The following is a 24,591-nucleotide window of genomic DNA, read 5'->3' as shown; positions in this document are numbered from 1 at the left end:
TTGGGTTCTATTCCCATGCCTGCCAATTAAGACATAATAGCTGTCTAGTTTATGTACTTTACACAAACATGCCTCTCAAGTGTCATGATTTATTGTAATGTAATTAAAGCTGTCTAATCTGACTGTCACAGGAATACCAGAAAAATGATTACCTGGAATGCAATGTATTATCAAATCTGCTTACAGAACACCATAGTAATTATATAAGTCCACATTATGTGAAACTGCTCTGTGTAGTTGTGTACATACATTTGTTATTGCTTGGGCCATACTGTCTCATGCAAACAGCTTGAGAGGTAAGTACATGCTACATCAGCTAAAGAGAATTGTAGTCACTGTACTCAAAACTGATACTACACACCTGTAGATTATTTATTATAGCATTTTCAGGGATATAGTCTGCATTGTCAGTAATGGTGTGTTTCTCTGTCTCTCTCTCTCCCCACCCCTTATATTCATTTATTTATTATTGTTATTTATTATTATGATTTAATATTAACACATTTTGTTAAACTAACTATATTTTGGTAAAGTGTGATTTATTATTATGTTTAATGCTCAGTGTTAATCTATTTTGTTAAACTAACTGTTTTGTTGGCCTTATGGTTTAATTCTTACTGGCATGTTGTTAACATACTGACTGTTAAATTACATAATGTTGTGTTCACATAATATACATTAATATGTATTTGGATTAATAAATATAATGTTCCATTCTGTTAATACTAACAATGGTTTGGTTAACCTTAACTTATTGCTGTACCTCATTTTCCACAGCACGTCAGGGTAGGCTGGTTCCAACTGATCTGCCTACCTTGCCTTCTCTGGATGTGTCACTGGTTTCCATACATCTGGTACCCAGACCGGTGGTGCCCCCTCTGCTGCCCCTGCACTACCTGTGGTGTCCTGAAGTACCACCCCATAGGATGGGGATGGGCCTCCCTCCGGGATCAGTGGTGGAGGGGGAGTTGTCACCTGGGCTGAGCTGCCGGTTTTGGTGCACAGGATAGTCTACTGTGGTTTTGACCCCCTTCTGTACCAGCTTCAGGACATGTTGGCTAACCTGGTGGAGCAGCCTTGCCCTGGTGCCCAGCCTCTGCCACTGCCATCCACAGGGCATTGATGGAGCAGTGCTGACAGTCCCATGGGTGGGGATGTGAGTCACACTGCTGCCTTGTGGAGGCACTTGAGACTTAGATTCCACAACACCCTCCCTATCCAAGGTGTTCACCCCCTTCATGTGTCACACACAGCCCCTATCTGCTGTCTTGTCTGTCTGGAAATGAATTCTCACATACCCAACTTACCTCCCCCACATGTACCTATGTCCCTTCCCCAACATTCCACTCTCACCTTATAAGAAAAAAAATGGGCACCTGTCCCAAAAGAAAAAAATATCATCCCATACATAACTCTCCATTTCACACATGTCCACTGGACACATGTAATTTTGTCCAATTGGCTTGACAATGCAGTTATGTTGTCCTCACCCCTCTCTCTGGGGGTGAGAGTTCAAAGTCATGTACAGATTCTGCCATAGTGCATAGTTGTTGTCCAAGAAATGGATAGCTATGTTTTTCCTACACCCTTCCTGCACGTCCCTACTGGCCTTTCACTATGTTTTTCCCCCTTTGTGCACCCCATTTACCACTATCCTATCCCCCATTTTTCTTTTCTTAATATTTTTTAGAGTGACACTGTATGAATTGCTGCATTGTGCAGCTTTGCTAAGCTCAGCTAAATAGAGCTATTTTGACTATATGTGTTTTAAATTGTAATACACAGTTAAAAAATAAACACCTGTCCCATATTTTGAATCAAAGACCATCACACCTGCAAACCACTGCATTAATCTGCCACACCACACAACTCTTAATTAAAACAGGCGGTTTAAACAAAACATAGTAATTGCCAGTTACAGTCATTTACTGTGTTTCAGCAGTGCTGTGTGCTGCACTACAATGAACAAACCTGATTAAAAAGTAATGGAAAAAAATGGGAGTGTACCTTGGACTCTGGTGCAACAGTACACCACTAGAAAGCCAAAGACATAATAATGGATGTGAGGCCTGTGATAGCAGGTACATGTGCCCTTTTATCAGCAACACGTAGAAAGACACCTGCTAAGGCATAAATGGCAAAATACATGTATAGGACCCAGGTGCAGAAATACACCCATATAAAGTCATGCACATACTGATGGATGTAAAAAATGTTTCTCACAGCCTGTATGTGTGCACATATATCTTGAAAATACACATGCTGTAGCAGTGAATCAGCTTAGTCTGTTACATGTCTTGCAAACAGTGCATTTTGCCACACACAGTCCTTGGTTCAAAATCAGTGGTGTGTAACAGTGGAATTATAATATTATGAAGCAAGCAAATAAAGACTGAGTCATACACTGTTTATCCACACAATGCATATCAAATGAAATGTCTGATGGAAGTCATAGACCTGTAGATAGAAACACACTTCACATATCCCCTAAAGCAAAAGTATAAGTGCATAAAGTGTCAGGTCATGCATTAATATGCATTCACAGAGAAATTCAACTCAGCTACTGCAAATGAGGGCCACTAATATCAGAGTGCATCACACAATCCTTTCAAGCTCACAGTGCCGATTAGCACAGCTGCACACCTAACATACACATTTGAAATACCTGCTTGTAACATGGACTGCCCTCATACATGTTCCAAATTACTACCAGACTGTTATACATGGCCTGACAGTCACCCAAATAGTAGACATATTGTTATATTTCTCCAGCATGCTGCTCAGGGACACAACAACATCTGTCCTAGTACTCTGTTAGTGATACTGTTGCCTAACATACTTCTTTAAACACATGCCTGGATATTGGACTGGAAAGAGCAGCCTCACTGTGGCTCTGCCTCTACAACAAGGGTGACAGAGCTCCCATAGTTACTCCTACAGCTTGTTGTCCTCAAAAGTGTTCACACTCACTGCCTATGCCTATTAACTGCAACAGCAGCTGCAGCTTGTAACACACCAATGCTTACGGGGATAGGGATTACAGCATTAAGCCTTTCTTAGAACTGTGACAATGTCATGTCAATTATCTCCAGATTTTTTATACTTACAGAGGATGTGCAAGATATCAAGTGTGGAATGTATATAGTCAACGTGGCACTCTGGGCTCGTGGAACTCTCCCTTTACAGTGGTTGTAATACCACACTGCTATTTGTTTGGCACAGTTGGGTTGACTTATTATCAGGGCGGGTTGCCCCTTAGGAACATACTACTATAGACTCCAGTGTCAGCTGTATGAACATACAGCAGTATCTTTCATGGCATACACAGGAATACCTGGCTATCACTAGTATCCTAGATGTATCCACACGCTAGGTATGTTTACACACTGTAGAGTATGACATGTGTGATCAACCAGTGGATATTTCCAGCCATTCTGTCCTTGCTGTATCTCTACATAGTGTACTTCTACGTATGTGATCCTAACATGTGTTCACATGTTAATGTCTTTCAGGGAACATGTATACAAGATGCCAAGCAACTTTCATGGATGCAGAAAATGAGTTAATACTGGAAGGGCAACATCAACACCATGAACTCCTAATGTCCAGCGGTAGGCTCAACAGGGAACATTGGGAGGCATTGGTGCTGACCTTGTCTGTGATGTCAATGCCACTAGTCATCAGAGCAGGACATATGATCAGTTTCAACACTGCACAATGAACATGATCAATGCTGCATGTAGAAGAGCAGCAGATATAGCTAGTGGAGGGCCTGCAGTGGAGCAACCACTCTCAGCCACTAAGGAATTTCTGGCAAATCTAGGCACACACAGCACCTCCCAGGCATCCATCACATCTTATATTGTGGGTGTGGGTGCCACAGTGTCCACAACACAGGAGTGTGCAGGTAAGTTCAGTTTGATCAGCCTTACAATACTGTAGCATTCAGTGCATCAGGGTGTACATAGTCTTATGTGGATGTCAGGTCTGTCTGCTTTTGGGAGAGGAATTTCACTGCAGTTTGATTGTCATGCTCAAATTTTGACCAATATAACAATTAACACAGTAACTATTGTAAATGTGAGATATATGGACATATTATCTTGTGGTGGTGGAACATGCAGTGGTACTGACATTACCTCTGCCTCAGCTTTTCACAGGTCCATCAGGTATTGGTCAAGCCTGTGGTCTTGCTCCTGGTAAGCATAACACTGTTTTGGCATAGATGTAGTTTACAACAGTATAATTCCTAGACTGTCATAACAGGCCTGCTGCCTGCATTGCTGTACTGTTGGCATGATTCCCAACTGCACACATATATTCTGAAAGTACACATGTTCGACTTATACCTATGCCTTGTAAGTGTGACCACACTAATAGATATGACAGTATTGTCAGGACACTACAGAGTGTCATATGTGTCAACTGTGCAGAGTCTACACAAATGTCAACAGTGTACTTCACTGTTGCTGATGAGATTGCAGTGTAATGAGATGTTATTTTCAAGTAACTACAGCTGTTAGTGGCAAGAGTACTGTCCTCATGTCCTACTATATGGGGTTGGGTTTTCAATAGGTTTGTCATATTGACAACAGTGTATAGAGCCTTTCATATATCACAACATAGTACTGCAGAACATAATAGTGCAGGTATTAATGTGCTGTTTTTTCCTTTCTTATCACAGGTGACCAGGGGTTGGGGTCTGTCCCCTACACAACCTGATGTCAGTGTCTTCTCAGACTTTGATGATGATGGTAGCCACAATGTGGCACAGGTTGGGGTTTCAGTGGCTGAATCTGTCCCAGAGGTTGACATCCCTCATCTGCCCTCATTGTCACTGCACAAAGTCAGTATGCCCACAAATACCCAGTCCCCAGAGGCCACAAATATTGGGCAGTCAGAGGGTGGGGACATTGAACAGGAAAGTGTGGCAATTATGGCTCCAGCGAGTGTAGACACTGTCCATAGCCAGAGAGCTGGTGAGGTCCCACACAGGCAGATATACAGGGATATTTGTAGGAGGCCTGATGTTCATCCACCACCTGTTGCAGGTGTCACATCATGGGTCACGTGGCACATGTTTCAGGCCATCATGGAGGCACAGGCACATTTTGAATGGAACACCAGATGCATGCTTAGGGTTATGGATGCAGCACAGTTGACATCCCTGACTGCTTCCACTGCATTGGTGACACCCTGAATTGATTCATTGATATAATGGACAGAAGTTGGGCTGAGACAATGTCTGTCTTGCACTGTACATTTTCTGTGCTGAGATGTGTGATTGGAGTTGAGAGTCAGACTCATGGACATAGGTCAGCAACCCCATCTGCTGAGACTCCACATGGCTATGCACAATCACACCCCTGTACTGGCAGTACATCCAGCACTACAGAGGGGACTGTGCTGTCCACACCATGCTGTGGCAGGCCATGGGCTCATGGTCCTGGGTATTCCTTTGGGGACACAGTCCCAGAAGAGAGCAGTTACCATCAGGTACTGGCACTGCTTCTGATCTTGGGCACGAATGTGCCAGTGCAACTCCTGACAGAGCCAGTTTCCATGTTCTGGGCCGGAGATGGTGAACTGTCAACTCTAGAATGTAAGTCCAAAGCTGTCCAACATACACACATGTAGAGCTAGCACTGAGCTTGACTGTGTGCATGCAAACACTCACAGACCACTGTCAAATGAATGTCAACTACAGACACGCACAGCGCCTTTCCATGATCCATCTTAACTCCTTCTTTTTCTGACTGCTGTCAACTATTTGAGTCAGCCTAGGCCTCCTGCACCTCCACATAACACCCTGTGCAAGTGATGATACCTTTGCTACATCTTTGTTACCCTTGCCATCAATGCAGGGAAATGAAGCTATGTGTCTGTTGCACAAGGTGACTATATTAGTTAGCATGTACTTGTGTAATGCATTGTTGTTTTGTCATGCTACTTGCAGTGGTTACTGACAGATACTGTATGCTTGAATTTGCCATGAGTATGACACATACTTTTGTGTACCTTATGCTATATGATGTTGAAATGGTGGTATAGTTACACAATGACAGGTGTGTCATGGACCTGTTTATTTTTCTGTTTCAGGAGTCTGTGGGATAACCTATGGATACACAGTGGCAATAAAGCAGCACAGCATGGAATTTCAGCAAAGCAGAAATATGTTTTCAATAAGATACAGCACTATAAGTGCATGCCTTTATAGGTTCATATGTGTATAACAGGATAACACGGACAATGGTGGCATTCAGCATACTCATGCATTCACAATCTGTGAAAAGGTCTGTTACCCTTGATAAGTGTCACCAGGGTTTTGGGAACTAATACATTTACAAGCTGTGGTGATGGAGATGAGCCATCTATAAATATCCTGTGTCCAGTACAGACAGTTGCCCAACACCAGTCATGATTGTTATGTTCTGCATCCTATTGTGTAAACTGCACATGATGTGTGTCACAACAGATGTGTGTTTACATGCATGGGGGGCCTGTTTCATGTAGGGTGTGCTGTCTGTTTTACATACCTGTCTCTCCAGCATGTACTATGTATACCCCAGTGATGTTGTAGGCATGTAGAACAGGTGAGACATGTGTTAGTCCTGTCATGGATATGTGGAAGGTACACAGTGGTATCTGACACCTCCCTGTATGGAGCCATACATCTCCACTCCAAAGCATTTAGGAGACAGACTACACATGTACGGTCATGGCACGAGTTCCATAGGACATGCTATGTACACTGTGTATTGGTGAACTATGGAACCTCTGTGGCTGCTTCAGTTGTATGATATGCCTGTGTAGTGACAAAGCAAGTGTGCCATTGCACACAATGATAGGTGTGCTGACTGCCACATTTAGTATAGCAGTGATAGTCTGGGATTTACATCCCAGACCTGTTTGTATAGGTTGTACAACAGTGAATGCATCCCAACATCTTACTGACAAGTGAAAGTCAAAGGCTGCATTACTCTCTGTGTCCATAACTCCATGTGTAATGGCTCAACCATGTGCAGTGTGTGAACACTACAATATTTTGCAGGGTGGATGATTTCCCCACAGGATACTATTAAGCAGTCATTGGCATTTATTCTTTGTCAGTGGCTCAGAGAACAACTGACTGTGTCTTAAGCCATCCTGGATAACTGTTGGATCTGTGTGAGATTCTGTGACAGCTCCTAATATGCAATCTCCTGCTAATGTACTCAGTCAGAGGTCACTGACAGTGGCTGTTACTGCAGAAAGGGAATAGGTAGACTGGGTATGGCAATAATGTAGGATGGTGAACTCCACTGGTAACTGGTGCCATTGCAGCTTAGGTCTCCCAATGCTATCTTCCCAGAGTATGACTTTCAGACACTTGCCTATCCACCAGCTAACATAAGACTCTGTACATGACATACAAAGTTTCCAGCAAGCTCTGCTGCACTAATACTGTCATACACCTTGTCTGGTCATGGTTGGTAGAGTGAGACATATGTCTAACATCCATTGCATAGTGTAACAGTCAATGGGCTCCACCGGTTACAGCTGGTAGGCATAAAATGGCCTTGAGCAAAAGTAGCAGTGTTTGGTCCAGTGTCAGTAGGTGTACGACAGTGTTAGTGCTCGTATCCATGCTAACTCCTATCATGGCATTTCAGGTGACATGACTCAGAGATCTGGGGACACCACTTTGCACTACATGCTACTTGTCCTTTCTACAAGTAAGTATTGCAGTTACTTCCAGACACATTAGGGAAGTGTAATATGTACACACTGTTGCTTAGTCATACTGTGGCTCACTTGCCCAATGGATGGTCCAGGTCTTCACCTACAATATCCTGCAGCAGTGCCGTGACATCCCCACATGGGGAACAAACGTATTGCATCATGTGTTTAACAGTATGGGTGATCAGTACAGCCCTCCCAATGAGAGGTCCTACCTGGTGGGATCTAGCCACAGAAGAGTCTCCTTAGAACTACCAGCATGTACCCCCCTTGCAGACAATACAGACATATATGTCAAGACAGCCATTTATTACCTCCTGTGGGATGGTTGACATAGCGTGCCTGCAACTCCCCATTCAGATGAGACAGGTGAGTATACAGAGCTCTACATCCATGCATTATGTCAGCAGCATTACAACTGCATAGACTCTGCTATACATGACAGGAGAGACACAGGTTTATCATGGCTCAGCAAACCTGACTGGTGGACAACTGCCATTAGCAGACTATACAATAACAGGTGGACAGTGCTGTGTGACAGTTGGGGTGAGGGTGCCCTCCTAACCTAGGGGCACTACCCCTTCAGCTAAAAGAAGTGCATGGTGTTGTTGTGATGTTGTGTAGATATGGTAAGTGACAAAAGTAGCCACCCACACAAAGCAGAACCAAAATGGACAGTGTAATTACATATGCAACCTCAAAGGACAGGTCCAGATTGTCATTGACCTCATACATCATGATGCCACATATGATGGGTCTGTACTCACACCTAACCTGTACTCCCACACAGTCTGCGTCAGCTACATTTCCTTGTCCCAAACACATGTGGTACATGACATTCCTACAACCTGCCCCATAACTTCCATATTTACAGAACAGTTCGTAACTGACCTCTCATTGGAAGATACACAACATCTATTGCACATGCTAACATTCCAGGCTGCATCCCACAGGTGATCTGAGAAAGATTACTACCACCATTGGGAAACCCTTGCAATCAAATTGACACCACTGGCTGCACAACAACTGAGTGGACAATGGCAACTGTTATACATTTACCCAGAGGGGGTTCATGCACTGACCAACATAACTATACACCTCTTTGTCTAAGTATCCATATCTGTATGCCCTTTGGAGCAATCATCATGGAGCTGATCAGCACACATATATGTGATCTACACACAGTTGATTGTACACAGTTTTTATGTGTGATGGGCGAGCATGACTGTTACACATGGTGGATATTTTCAAGGCAGTCACCTAGGACCTCGGCGAGGGTACATCAGGGCATACAACCCCCTAGACTGAACCAAGCCATCTGACTATATCCCTATATCCCTTGTGCAGGCAACATTTACAAAGCGCACACTTAGGCATCCATGATACTGTCATTGCGGGGGGGGTACTAAATGGCCCATTGATGGCACACATACACAGCATAGGGACATCCACCTCCAATAGCTGATTTGTAAGCAGCAGTGCTCAATAGGGCATAGTCCTGGGTCCTCTACTGCTTGGAATCCATTCAACCACAATACACGTGACTACTGACTGACTATGGTGAGCAATGTTGGCTGATGATTCCAAATTGTGAGCAGACATAGACTCTCTGTGGTATGTCACTATCGTGCAAGAGGGTATTGCGAACACATGCCTGTTGACATACTAATGGCCATAGACTCCATGCAAATATATATGTAGTATCATTTCCATCAATTAGACCTGTATACCTGGTAAGTAGCACATCAGTCGCAACATGTGATGTAATATATTTAGGGGTGAAAAAACTGGGCACACAGTCCTGGCCAAACAGGTTTACACCTAATGTGCCTAAAATCACCATGTCTCTAGAGTGGTATGGCAGGAATCATATGGCAGAGCTGAGGCCACAGTCACCTGTAAATGACATCATCATAACCTCCAAGTACTTTTCCCTCAGTATGCCAATATCTGAGTGCAATGACCATTTGTTGATATACCTTTCCAAGCAGTACTGGCAATTGCACATATCAGTATGGTCCTTCACAAGGACACTTCATGTCCTCAGTATGTGTTCAATGGGGATCATCTGCAATGAGTGTCTTTGCCACCTGTGGTATATAGACTACTGAAAGGTGATCTGTGCCTTGCATACGGTGCAATGTGTGACCCTGCTTGATTGCATATGCTGCCTATCTGTAGGAGGCAGAGTAGATGGATAACTCACTGTAAGGACATTAACCTGATATCTGACGTTAGTATTACATTCTTTTGGAAGAGATTTGTCTAGCAGACTTAAACACACCCTTGAAACAGAACCCTGCCTAATGGCACACAGAGCACCTCAGTGTCCCTCAGCACATGCCATCTGTATGATTGGCTGGGTGACTGTCATCTCAAGACAGGGCATATGCCTGTGTCCCTCTTAGGCTGGGGCAATATGTGCTGATCCTGTAACTACAGGTATAAAGAAGTCTATGATGGTGAGGGCTGTGTGGCCATTAAGCAAGTGAAGGTCAAATGTCTTATGGTTCCATAATATGATGTAAAATGCTCTAACAGGCTCACACACAAACATGGCTACATCGATGCTAGCACCATTTATATTTACTGCGTACAAGACATGCTAAGGCACACACTAGTGCACATTGGCTTTATGTAGATGAGAACAGTTACCTATGTAATGATATACACTACAGATCACAGTATGTGATGCACTCTACACACCTCATGTCTGCTAGTGCTGTCAGTTTAGGACATTTTATGCTTGATGACACCAGCAGGTCTTGTTGTGGTCAGTCCTTTGGGGGGGGGGCCACATCACACGCTACAAATAAAATACCTTACCTATTTCTAAGTTGTGAAAGTGATCATATTTATCCCATATGGACATACAGAAACACCAAATATCTGGCAGTGAGATTAGAAAGCCTACTTATTTATCTTACACACTATAGCTTACAGTATTTATTGCACGCAGCACAGCTTAAGTCCAATAATACTTTATCAGCTGGTAGTCTTAAGGTGGATGACATCATCAGACCTTATAGAAGATGGCAATTTTGAAGCCAACAGCAAGTTACAGGACCAAAAAGTGCATAACCATTGCAGGTAGATAGCCCATGAGGGTATGTCAGTTGTTTTGCAGCCGGATACACACACTCACTCGCACAAAAGCCTGGAGTGAGATTAGAACCTTTACCTATTTAGTATTACATACCATAGTTTAAAGTACTTATCACATGCACCATGGCTTAACTCTGATAATCCATTGTCAGCTGGTAGTCTTAAGGTGGATGACATCATCAGTCTTTGTAGAAAAGGGCAGTTTGGAAGCCAGCAGCAAGATACATGGCCAAAAAATGCATAACCATTACAGGTGGATAGCCCATGAAGGCATGTCAGTTGTTTGGCAGGGGGATACAAACATGCACACACATGCACCAAGTAGTCTGGAGTGAGATTAGAACCCCTATCTATCTAGTCTTACACACTACAACTCACAGTACTTACAGCATGCACCCTAGGGTAAGTCTGGTGTATCTGTGATTGCAGGCACATTACTTGTCCATTACACAAACTAGGCTTTTGTTGAACAGCATCTGTGGCCTACAGAGTGATATTGCTTCATACTGTTATCTGAATATAGTATCCTAGCAGTGAGATAACTGTTATTATCCTAGCTATGTGTGTACAGATACCAGTGTGGCCATATGTGGCTGTTTCCACTTAGATAGAACAACCTGTGGGCAGTAACAATGTGCTTGGTTCATGCATGCATTGACAACATTATACATTACACCATCTGCTCACCTGTGTCTATCTACATGGTGACATCCAGGAGGCATGGGTGTCTATAGGTAAGTGGATTATATACTGTTGCACCCTTAGTTTGGATCCTTTGAGCAACAGTATGGATGTCTGATATTGCAGATGTTCTCACCATTATTATGGTATGTAGGACAATACAGACAATTGCACACATATTTCTGTATATTACAGGGATATATATATAAATGTAACTATATTTGTGTATGATATGTATATGTTATGTAGATATATGTGGAGAGTCTATGTATCATTTTAATATATATAGGTATATATATATCGGTATATATCTATTTGACACTACATAGAGATAGATATACTATGTATGTGAGAGAGAGACTGTGACAGATGGATATGTATACATATATGTCTGTATGTATAGACATATTTATATATAACAGGTCATTTTGATGAAGGGGCAAAATAATTGTGCTCATTTTAACTATGTGTATAGGCATGCCCAGTGGGACTGTCAGTACTTATAAAGTGGCTCCAGGCCACACTTACCTGTACTCCAGTCCAGGATTTTGTGTGTTACAGACAATGACATCTGTCCCAGTTTCTGTAGTACTCCACTTCATTCATAATGTTCATGGCATTCCCCAGTTGTTTGCTGTACTTAGTATGTGACTGAGGTTTATAATGCTACACCCCACACAGACTGTCTGTGAAAACAGCAACATAATAATACCTCACATGCAAAAGATGTGTCTACTTCCAGGTTAGAAGCATCAACACCAACACCCATGCTAATATCGCTAGTCCACTGAGCCACACAAGCTGCCAGACAGAGAAGAATCATTCATCACATAATCAACAGCATAAATATGTACGCTGTTATTCCTGCATTACCTGTGACATGCAATGTGTGATCGAGTTCTGTGTTACAGCCCTGAGATCACCTGGTCTGCTGATATACCACTACTGAATTAATGTTAAAGTAGTTGTATGGGAACACTGTTGTGTTAGGGGTGGGGGAACAACACCAGATGATCTGCTGGGATAGACAGTAGTCCGAATATCATGTGACCCCCCCCCCCCCCGTTTAACATCTCCTTGACTGATGTAGTGAACATTCTCAACCATGAGACCTAGTGATCATTAGGAAACAGAAACTATTGGACTGGGTATCTGTAGTCCCATGTGGATGTTATTTCTGTCCACATAGCCCACTATATTTCCTTTCATAAATGCAGCAGATCCATATATACAATACCACATTATAGTAATCCTTACAAGTAATGTGTAGGTTTGAGACTTACCTTGTGAATGCAGCAGTTGACAAGGCTGTTGTTCAGGGCTGAATCTGTGTGATGCAAGCAGTACACAGCCAATACATCAATAGGTAAAGACTGTGTGGGTTGCCTGGCATCAACAATTTAAATATATGCATGTGAGTAGGAGTAAGGTGCCAGTCCCTGGAGCCCTAGGTTGTCAGTGAATGTTGCTATGGATTGTCTCTTAGCCAATGGCAGGGTGTACTGGGCATGCCTATGTCTGCTTATAGGGACATCATCAGGGGATTTCTCCTCCGAGTCCTTCTGTGACTGTGGCTGTGGTGACCTAGGTAGTGGTGGGGGCTGCGTATCCCTTCCCTTTGCTGATCCTGCTGCAGGTTTTTCCTCAGGATCATATTGTGTACTGCTGGGTGCCACCACCTAGGCATGAGAAGCTGTTGAAGAATAGAGGGGAGGGTGAAAGGGGCACTTTGTGATCTAAAAAGGGCAAACTTTTTATTACTATTTACTACCACAACATAGGTTCACTTGGTGGACATTTTAAGCTTAGCCACTTCCTTTTTGGTGCTTGAATTAACATTTCCTGACTGTTCTTACCATTCTCATGGTTGATAATTGTATATTAGCCCCAGTGAGAATAACTGTGATCATACCATAGATAATTTGAGGGTACCCTGGTAAGGGATGCAGCATTTAGGAACTGCCTCTATCCATTAGTGGTATGAGGGGCAATCCTGGAGTACATTTTCTATTACCCATCCTTAGATCCAAGTTGCATTTGAATGTGGACAGATGTGCTTTGTTTTATTTGTATGGATAATCTGTTCTGGAACAGTGGTAGCCTCTGTGATATATACCCATATCTCCACAACATTCAGTTTAGATACCTGGACTGAGTATTTCTGATGACATTTGACTTTCTGATGTTCAGTAGGTCCTTCTGCATTAGGTCAGAGGATGCCTTGTATGCCAGACATGTCTCCTCTAAGCACTCTGTAGGACACTGAGTATAGTAATACATCTTTGAGGTTGTCCATGCAAGATCTATTGTTTAGGACTTGTATCCTTTCAGTAAGGTATCTCTGAAGGTATTCCAATTGTTGCATGGGGCTGGACAGATAAATGCTAATGTGGGCATTATACAAAATTATTGACCTAAAGAGAGCTTTGTAAAGGGGGACAACAACATCTCTACATCTAGTCACAATCAATTTATTTATAATCTGTGCAATATAGAAAGGCTTTCTTATGACTCTGGGTACATGCTGGTCAAAAGTTAGGTCACTGTACACACAGTTCCCAAATGCCAGACAATTGGGTCAGTTCTCAGAGAGCATTGTCATGATTTTGACACCAGTTATTATTTGGGACAAACCTTCCTGCATGATGGTTAAGTCATTTTGGGATTCAATAACTGCTTCTACTGGTGATTGGCCTCTTCCCCTATTTTGATCTCCTACATCCTGTGAGCAAGTTGGCAATCCAGCTAGTGATGCACGTGTTTGCTCCTACATTACTCATCTTTTGTACTATACCTATGTAGAGGATTGTGTCAAAAGGCTTGGCCAGGTCAAGGTTATGTGGTATGAACTGTTTTACCTTCATCCATTGCTTTGGTAACAAGAGTAAAGCTTAATATTTGCCTATGATTTTGAGCCTTTCACACTTTCCTCTGGGCTGTTTTCAAACACCTTTTTAGGGGCCATGCACACATGTATGCATTCTTTGATTCACCTTCCAGATTGTATTAAATTGTATTCCTTGTATAATACAGCACCAGCTGTTAGAATGTGTTTTAAATTTGTAGTTTTGAACAGTCTTCTAGTTAGCAATGAAATAAAATGTATGAACCAATAATGACAAAACTACCCATTTCAGAAAATGTCAACCATAAAAGGCCACTCAAACTTCTGTCATTAGAATTCACCAATATCAGTAAACATGCAAAATATCTGCAGAAGTAAGTTATCTAAATAATTTCATATTAAATGGAACAGTAATTAATGAAGAGGTTGCTGCTAGGAAACAACTTTATATTTCATTGTTTCATCTACAAATAAAGTGTCTGTCGCCCTTGAAGAATAATTTGCCTGTGTTACAAATGATAGGCTAGTAATATTGCAATAGGGAATGGTTGGCAAAGTGATAACAAGTTCATAGTCACTAGGCAATTCCTCCGAAAGAGGACATTCATAGGACTGCAGCATCCACTCCTTTTAAAGTACAACACACTACAGGATCAGCGATTCATCTGCATACTGTGGAAGTAGAACCCACAGCCTTTTGCATCAAACGTAAGGCTACTACCTTTTGTGTTACTAACAATGCAAACAGAGTTGGAATAAGCAACACTAAACTTTTCTTCCCCTGACGCTCTCAGCTTCTTGTAAAATTTTGTATTTATTTAATAGGAAAGTCTAACTTTGAAAAAAGACAATATTTAGAAGAGGCCCAGGGAGAAATGCTCAAGACATATATCTTTGTAACATGGGTGGAAACTGGAACACCCACAAGAAACCCACACAAACACAGGAAGTACATACAGACTCCACACAGAAGGAACTCCAGCCAATAATCAAACAGAGAACCTCTTGCTGTGAGGCGACAACACTACCATCACACCATCCACTTGACACAACAAACTTCTCAATTTCACAGCAAAAGAAATCTGGAAAAAGGCAAAATTTATTGGGGGGGCAAAGGCCCAAAACTAGGGGGCACATTTTAAATATTGCTTGTATAATCTTAGAAAGTTGCTAAAATAGTTTGTTACCATGTGTTTCCAAAAAAGATAGAAAGACTGAATATTTTGTGTTACCATGTGTTTCCAAAAAATGATAGGAAGAGTGAAACTTAAAGGGCTATCATTATTTAGTGAATTCCATTCTCACTGATTTGCCAGAAAACCACAAATTTTAAGAGGAACAGACCAAAAGTATGAGTCAAATATTTTGTCAAAATCTAGACAGTTGAGACCTATGAGCTAAACTCCTTGAATCATATGTGATGGTGTGGGTAGAGAATACAGACTCCTGTACCTAAGGTACAATGTTTGAGCCTCCACAATTCTAACCACCAGTTAAATATAACTGGGTGATTAAACACATTACTTAAATAAACAAATGGAGCAAACCATTGGCTTCAGATGTTGACTAACAGCACTTCCATTGCAGCAGAGATCTTGGAGATTGTAAGCTTATACAATGGAATTTCTAAGCAATTTAAAGAATTTGCAATGGGAACATCCCAAAAATGCTGTTATCCTTTTTTTTGTTTGTTTTTTGTTGCAGTATTTAGTTGCTGATATGGTGTGCAGATTATGAACATCGGACTATTGCAGTCCACTTAACATTTCTTAGCTGTATATCTCAGTCTTGGTGTTTAGTCAGTTTTACAAAGCATTAGGCAGATAATTGAATGATCAAGGGTGCAGTAAGAATTTTCACCAGATGGAGTGAATGGATTTGGTATCATAATTGTTAATACCTCAATTAGTCATCCGACCCAGACTAGGTAGAATTATTCCTGATGCTATGCAGTGGGGTATATAGAATTAGTTAAATATTTTTAAGATTCCCTCAGGGTACTATTATTAAGCAGTTATGGTTTGTGGGTGTTATACTATCATCCCTGTGACTGGTGCTTTGTCTCAGAACATCAGAGACTAAGTAGGTTGTGAAGGACATCCATGTAGTATTGAAAAAGGTGAAACTGCCATTGTTTTGGTCACTATATTATCTGATTACATTATGGAACCTACTGAACATAATGTGACTCTTGACTATTTCTTGACTCAGAAGGAAAACTACATGGGTGCAAGAGTTTGAATTAGCATTCAGTAAGGTGGTGTTATAAATATAGTTATTTATCACTGCAGATAGCCAGGCTGTTCACTGACAATCATATTTGTAGGAGGGCATACAGAGTAATTTATAAAGAAGGCTAGAATGTGGGCTTCTAGAACTTATCTATACTACACACACCATCTATTTAAATAAACAAACAGATCATGCCAGCTACTTAAATAAACAAATGGAGCACAGCAGCTGCCACACACACATCAGCTACTTACATAAACAAATGGAGCACACCAGTTACTCACATAAACAAACGGAGCACTTACATAAAGAAATGGAGCACACCAGCTATTTAAATAAACAAATGGAGCACACCAGCTACTTATACAAACAAAGAGAGCCCAACAGCTACTTAAATAAACAAATGGAGCATCTCCTTACCATGGATGATCTGCCAGCACTTTATGTGATCAGGTAGTTGCTTCCACGCACTTTTTGTTTAAATACTGTACAACGCACGCATAAGTCCTTACAGGTCTTGCAACTGTAAAAGTGTGTGTGGGGGTGCTCCCTCCCCTTGCCCTATGGTTCACCTATGTGCCACCAAATGTATTGAGTCATCAAAACCATGACTTCAGAAGCCCAAACACATACTCTATGATGTTCCTAGTTGGTGCATGTGTCTCATTATGGTATTCTTCCATGGGGGTATGTGCATTTCTGATGGCTGTCATCACTCACAGTTCCAGTGTATACCCAGAATCCCCCAGTAAATGGCTGTGTGGGATGTCCTCCCTAGCAAACATCTGGTACAGCTGTGATGCATGCAAGATATGGAAGTCATGATAACTGCCAGGCCTGCCAGCACACTCATTCATGATAATCCCCCTGGACATTGCACACAACCTGGCAGTTGATGGAGTGGTACCCCTTGCAGTTGACATAGAGTCTACCCTCCTAACCAGGTGGTGACTTGATGTGTACATGAGTGCAATCTATTGCACCCAGTACCTCAGGGTAGTGTGCTACATGGTAGAAGTGTTGCTTATTGCTGGCCCTTGCCTCAGGGGTGAAGGGAAAAGAAATATGCTCACTGGCATGTGGTAGCATGACATCCAGGAACTGGTGGAGTACCCTGGATGCTGATGCCTGTGAGATTCCCATCATGTCCCTAGTTGGTCTTTGGAAAGAACCTGTAGCTAGAATCCTAAGGGCTACACGTACCTTTGTTTCCACTGGGATGAGTTCCCCTCTGTTGGCTCTGGGTCTGAGTTAAGGAAGGTAGAGCCTAGTGAGTTCTTGTAGTATGTCCCTGTCCACCCTGTAGTGCTCTACAATCTCCAGCTCATGTAGCTCCTGAAGGGTTACCCTGGGCCTGAACACTCTTCTCCTTCTCTATCTAGGCCTTTTTCCAATGGCAGCAGCAGTAGCACTGATTTCAGCATCTAGCACATACAGGCGCAGCAGACCTGCAGCAGCCCCTAGCACTCTTTCACTTAAATTCCCAAGTCTGTACTGCAATGGTGCAGAGTATGAGGGAAGAATCAGATTGTAGGGTCTATGCATACTTTTTAGTGCTCTGCTGTAGGTGCTGATTGTGTGATTGGCTACCTATGATGCATTCTACCTGCCTAGTACAACATTAACATCATTTAATGGTCCTAGTTTAAGTTATACAGGGGTCAAAACTAATTAATGTCATTGACTTTTAGAGATACTCAGCGCACCCTGTAGCTAAACCAAGCTTAGCACTTAGAGTACACCCCCCAGACTTCCACACTCAGCATAGTGATGCACCACTCAAACAAGTGGAAACACATGCCCCTTAGATAAACAAAGCTTAGAAGTTAGTGCACACCCTCCCCCGAAAGGAGATGCTCAGCACAGTAGCATGCCATGCAAACTGTCACAGCCACGCTTGAAATAAGCTTAGAAGTCATTGGACGCACTCTCCCCTGATGTCAGCTACCTCCTCTGTAAACATTGCCATGGCTTTCTACCTACAAGTAGGGGATATGCGGACACAATTACCCCTTTATGCTATTCAGTAACTCCACGTCATTTGCATAGGGATCTGTGCTCACAACCTGGAAAGTTCACGCTTCATAGCCTATCACATTAGCAACAGCACTGATGCACCATTGTAGATACTCCACACAAGGTCCTGTAATACATTTCTGTCATATAATATTAATTTTGTTTTTTCCAGTTTTGTGCACTGAGGTGTGCATCACAAACATGCCCAGATTATTAAAAAAAAATAATTTAACTTATTTCCTTTAGTTTTTCAGACACACAGAAGGATAGTTTCACTCATATCTGTATGTGGTATGCCATTTCTCTCCATATATCTTCATTTTTACAGCCCCTTATGTCTGCCTACACTCCTGTACACAGAATTTTTCCTTGTACACTACAGACACTTTCACGGGGTCTGAAGAGCTGCCTATCTGCTTGCTGGATCACTCTAGCTGACTCATTTGTATGAGATTCACCTGTTTATGAGGTGATTTGCATGCCATGGAACTTCCTGTGTTGCCGTGTGCATGCACGCCATTCAGCAGTGTTTACTGAATCTAAAACCTACTTACTTTTGTGTAAGCAATGCGTGGGATGCCTACATGGTTAAAAACACCATGTATGATTTATTAAATTCTTCCCAGTAATACTGTTTTTATGTTATGACTTGGATGAAATCCATGCTATATTGTGGATCTGAAAAGTAATTAGTTCTCTGTTTGGTAGCAGATCTATAGTACAGGAGCACATTTTTAATATTTTATATAGAGGGTACAGGATGGCTATAAGTTTATAGTTTGCTGCCTTTATATAAAGCAATAACAGGATTGTTTACAGAGTTTAGGGCTATACCTTCCTGGATAAAGTGATTTATAATTGCAGATATTAGGAATTTAATGGCTTCTGTAGCTATATAGAGGTACTCATCTGGTATGTTATCAGCTGCAAAGGGTTTAAGTTTTTGGATGATTTTTTTTTTTTGTGTGTGTTTTTAAAAGATGGTGCTAGTGACAGTGTCCATATCACTTTCTGGTATATTGGGTACATTTTTATTTTTAAGAGTTATCAATACTTAAGTAGTATGAATTATTTTGCATGCTACATTATAAGTTGCTGCATCTATGACATACATTTAAAAGTAATACATTTTAAATTAATCAGTTGTTATAAACTTTTCAGTTTCAAATTTGATGTTTTTCTAAGTTGTCAGTATTTTATAGAATGTAAGAAAAGAAAACTGCTCTCTTCAAGTTAACATTCCTAGTAATATTCCTAGTACATCTTTTTATTATTTATTTTATCATTAGTCTCTGATATACTTATATCATTATCACTTTTCAAACAAAAGCATATTTAATATATATATATATATATATATATATATATATATATATATATATATATATATATATTTATATATATGGTTTACTATCAAAATGTGGAACAGCACTTACATGAAACTGGAATGGACAAATGCATCTTTTCCAGTTTCTGTGATGTCTTTCTGCAAAAGTTTGAATGCACAGTAGCGAATGGTAGTGTACATTCTTTAATGGCATTTGACATTCTGATAACAGATTCTTCCTCTCAGGAAACAGCTACCCTCCTGTATAAACACTTTATCTCTTCCATCTAAAATCTGGTAACCTCTAAGCCAAACTCTACTTCGACACCCACCCCTCCAAGTCCCATTAACACAACTTTGTTTTCTTTTGAGCCAGTTCCCATTACTTACATCAAATCTCTACTACTCAAGCTAAAACCTTGCTCTCCTTCCACTGACAGTCTATCTCCTACATTCCTCAAACTTGCTGCTGACTCAATTGCCTATCCTATATCTATACGAATTAATCAATCTATTCTGGAATCAACTGTCCCCACCCTTTGGAAATCTTTCTTTACTATCCATCTTCATAAAGGTGGAAACTCCACTGACCCCTCAAACTACCGACCCATTTCCATTCTTTCCCCCCTCCCCAAGATATTAGAAAAATGTATTCACTCACAGCTTCTCAATCACCTCCTCACGCACCACTTACTTACCCCTACCCAACATGGATTTCGTCCTCACCACAGCACCACCACTACCCTCCTCTCCTTCACTCATATCATTGCAGAGGCCCTAGACAATAAACTCACTTCCTGACTCTTCCTAGATCTCTCCAAAGCCTTCGATACTGTCTCTCATCCTCTACTACTATCCAAACTCGCAAATCTCCACCTATCCCCCTCCGCACTTGCCTGGATTAATAGTTACCTATCTGGCAGGGAACAATCTGTCAAATGGCTCTCATCCACCTCACCTTTCCTTCCCATCTCCACTAGTGTTCCCCAAGGCTCCATCTTGGGACCCCTTTTGTTTAACACCTTCACCAATGATCTTTACACCTCATGCAAAAAATCCTCCCTTATTCAGTATGCCGACGACTCCACACTTATATCCATCTCAAATAACATTCCTGAACTACACTCCCTGACCCAACAGGCCCTACTATCCACTGAACAATGGCTCTCTCACAACCTATTGATACTAAATCCCAAAAAGACCAAACTCCTACTTTTCCTTCCCCGTTCTCTTTCTCATCACAAAACCTCCTTTTTTATTAAATCTTCTAACAATACAACTATCCAACCTGACACACACACAAAACTCCTAGGGGTCATTATCGATGACAAACTAAAGTTCAACCTACACATACTCCAATGTATTAAAAAAAAAAAAAACAGAAACTAGGACTGCTATATCGGAACAAAAAATTCCTAACCCCTGAATCTTGACTTATCCTGGGCCAGGCACTCCTCCTCCCCTCCCTCTTATACTCCACCCCAGTTTTTACCAATATCCAGGGCTCCACTCTAAACAAACTCCAACAGACTTACCATAAAATAGCTAGATTCATTACTAACTCCCCATACAACTCACAAACTCTCTTCAATGGCTTGAACTTCCCCAATTTCTGCTATCTTATCAATTTCATATGCTACACTCTATTCTTTATAAACCCTCCTTCTGTCCATCTCTATCTTCCTTAGTCTCTATATACATCCCATCCCAGACCCTCCGTACTTCTAACCAACAATTACTTGATATCTACCACCCAAAAAGTTCAGTAGGCAAACTACTTTACAAACACTCCCTTGCCCATGCTTGGAACAAACTTCCACTTGACTTACATTCAATCCCCCACACCTCACACTTTAAAAATGAACTAAAAGCTTATTTTCTCAATTCCAGAACCTGCCCTTGCCATGACCCCACCTAGTCTTCCTTCCCTTTATGTATCCTCAAAAGGACCATACTTAGTACCTCATTAAACCTCTCTCTCCAATGTGTCTACAATGCATTCGCATAATTTTATACAAACAAAAACAATTTATTGTTGACCTATTGAACTATATCAATGTAATGCATTTGCATAATTTTACACAAAAAAAAAAATATTGTTGACCTATTGAACTATATCAATGTAAAATTATGTTACTTAACTTCTTTTTAATGCAACTTTAACTTTATGCATGTAACCCAACATATGTGAATCTTTTTGCTATAATAGCTATTATATCAATATTGTTTAAAATTGTACTTGTTTAAAAATTTACTACTGGAACTTTTCTCCTTGGGTCTCCACTGAAAATGGGCCACAAGCTCAGATGAACAAACCCGGTTAACAAATGTCAATAAATAAATAAATAAATAAAACAAGATTGCACTACAGTGGGGATCGGGAAATTTACCCTTTTCCTCACTGTAGTGCAATCTTAGAATTGATATATATAATTTGCAGGGGGTGTGGAGGGTGCAGATGGGATTGCCCCCTGCAAAATTGTAAACACTTGCGTTGTAGACATACAATTCATATGGCAGCTTCAGCACAAATGCCTGAGGGTCTGATGTCACCTCCTGACATTCCGAATCTGGTTGAATGCGGACGTTGTGGTGACGACTTTCAGCATTCTGTTAAAGAGACATTGCCAAATTCGGAATGTCAATTCAATCAAGTAAGTAGATTTTTTTTTTTATTTTCAACATCTTAATAGTAAACCTTTTATATATAGCTATATATATATATATATATATATATATATATATATATATACACATACATATATATATATATATATATATATATATATGTATACATACACACACACACACACACACACACACACACACACACACACACACACACACAATACATATATACATACACACTTAGCATGTGATTTATAAGCTTTTTTACTAAATCTTCAGTTTCTTCCAACATTATAAGGACATGCTGGTAGATTAAGTGTCAATAGTCAAAAATAGCACAGAGTTATAGAATCAATATAAATATGAGTATGCATATATTATGCAAAGGGCTGGCATCCCATTCAAGTATAGCTATGTTCACACTGTTAACATAATCATGACACCAGTTCACACCATTTGCTTGTAAACTGCTGACATATTCATATAAAATATATAGTATTATGATCAGGCCTTTGATCAAAAGCAACTTGTTGTGCATTCAAAATATTAATCCCAAGAAATTCTCTTCAACAGTGAAGATTGACAAATGAATTCCTTGGCACCCATGTAGAGAACATACACTAAGGGTTGTAAACAGTGATGGAGCTTTACCTGATGGGTATACTACTAATTACATAAAAAATTGGTGTAGGGATACTGTTTTACCTGTTTCAAAACCACTGATGGCTGATGAAGCTCTTCACAATGGTAGAAAACATCAGACAGAAACAATATGTCCCTCTGAAGAACAAATGGCTTCAACAGTAGGCCTGTTACGCCTTCTGTTGATATGTCTGGCAAAGCAAAGTATCTAACAGGATTTAAAGCTGTTTATATTCTGCCCCTGTACTTTGCCAGCCTTGTATTCTCTTTTGTTAATCTGTAGTGCAAGACCCAATCTTCACAGTGTTGTAGGTTACATAACGAAAATTTGTTAAGAACATCTCTGACATCAGAGAGGTACATAACAAGCTTGCTTTTTCCCATTCTTAGGACATAATCATAGTGTTTCATATACAAGGAATTATATACTTTTTTTTACAAACTGTAATGCTTACACAAGCTAATACTCATAATATTGTGAGTCACATCTCTTGAGAGATGCTAAGAATGGTAAAACAAATGAAAAATACAATATCAGAGTCTGCAAGTTTACATAATCAGTCACACAGTAGCACACGCATCTCAAATACTGGGCAGAACCATAGCAATCATGTTCCGCATGATGGTGCTGATTTTTTATAGACATAAATAGTTCATCATAAGAATATCATATAAAAATGAGACCTGGTGGTATGCCAGAAATACAGGTTGCTATAAAAGTTGCAGGAGGTTTTAACAGCACATTAAAACTGGAAGTAAATCAAATTGAAAATATAGTTGTCATTAAAATGTATCTTGAAATAAAAGAATGGGTAGACAGTATAGTCAGTGTTGAAAAATGGACTATGATTCACATTTGCACTGAAGCACAAAACCTGAATGAAGTGATTCAAAGACAGCATTGCCTGTTGTTTGGAGATGATAGTCTTGGGTATTACTATAGTTCCTTTCTGCTCCATATACCTAGCAATGGAAATGTATTTGAAGTAACTAGACTTCTACAAATACTGACATAAATCCATGAAAGCGTTACAAAAAATAACATAAAATCACGTGTGATAGCTGTACTGTTCATACTGTCAAAATACATAGTCAAGTCAATATAATCATTATTGTTTATGTTCATATAAGTGTTCAATGCTTCATATGTTAACTGGGATAAAATAATTTCAGCCTGTTTCCTTACCCCAGTTTTCCTTTGTAGCATACCTTTCAAAAGTCACCAGATATGACTCTGTGTCATTGTCTGCTCATATTTTAAAGGTAGAAACAGTTATGGAAGTAAGGATTACATTTACCTAACCAGCTAATTGCTTTTGGAATTATACCAGCTTCTGATTAGTTTCCATCTTCATACCTACATGGGTTTTAATAACTATACTTTGTTGGCAGGCAC

Source organism: Protopterus annectens, chromosome 5.part0 (assembly GCF_019279795.1).
Source record: "Protopterus annectens isolate FY-2018-M chromosome 5.part0, PAN1.0, whole genome shotgun sequence".
Classification (NCBI taxonomy): Eukaryota; Metazoa; Chordata; order Ceratodontiformes; family Protopteridae; genus Protopterus; species Protopterus annectens.
Note: the sequence above shows the minus strand (reverse complement) of the source record.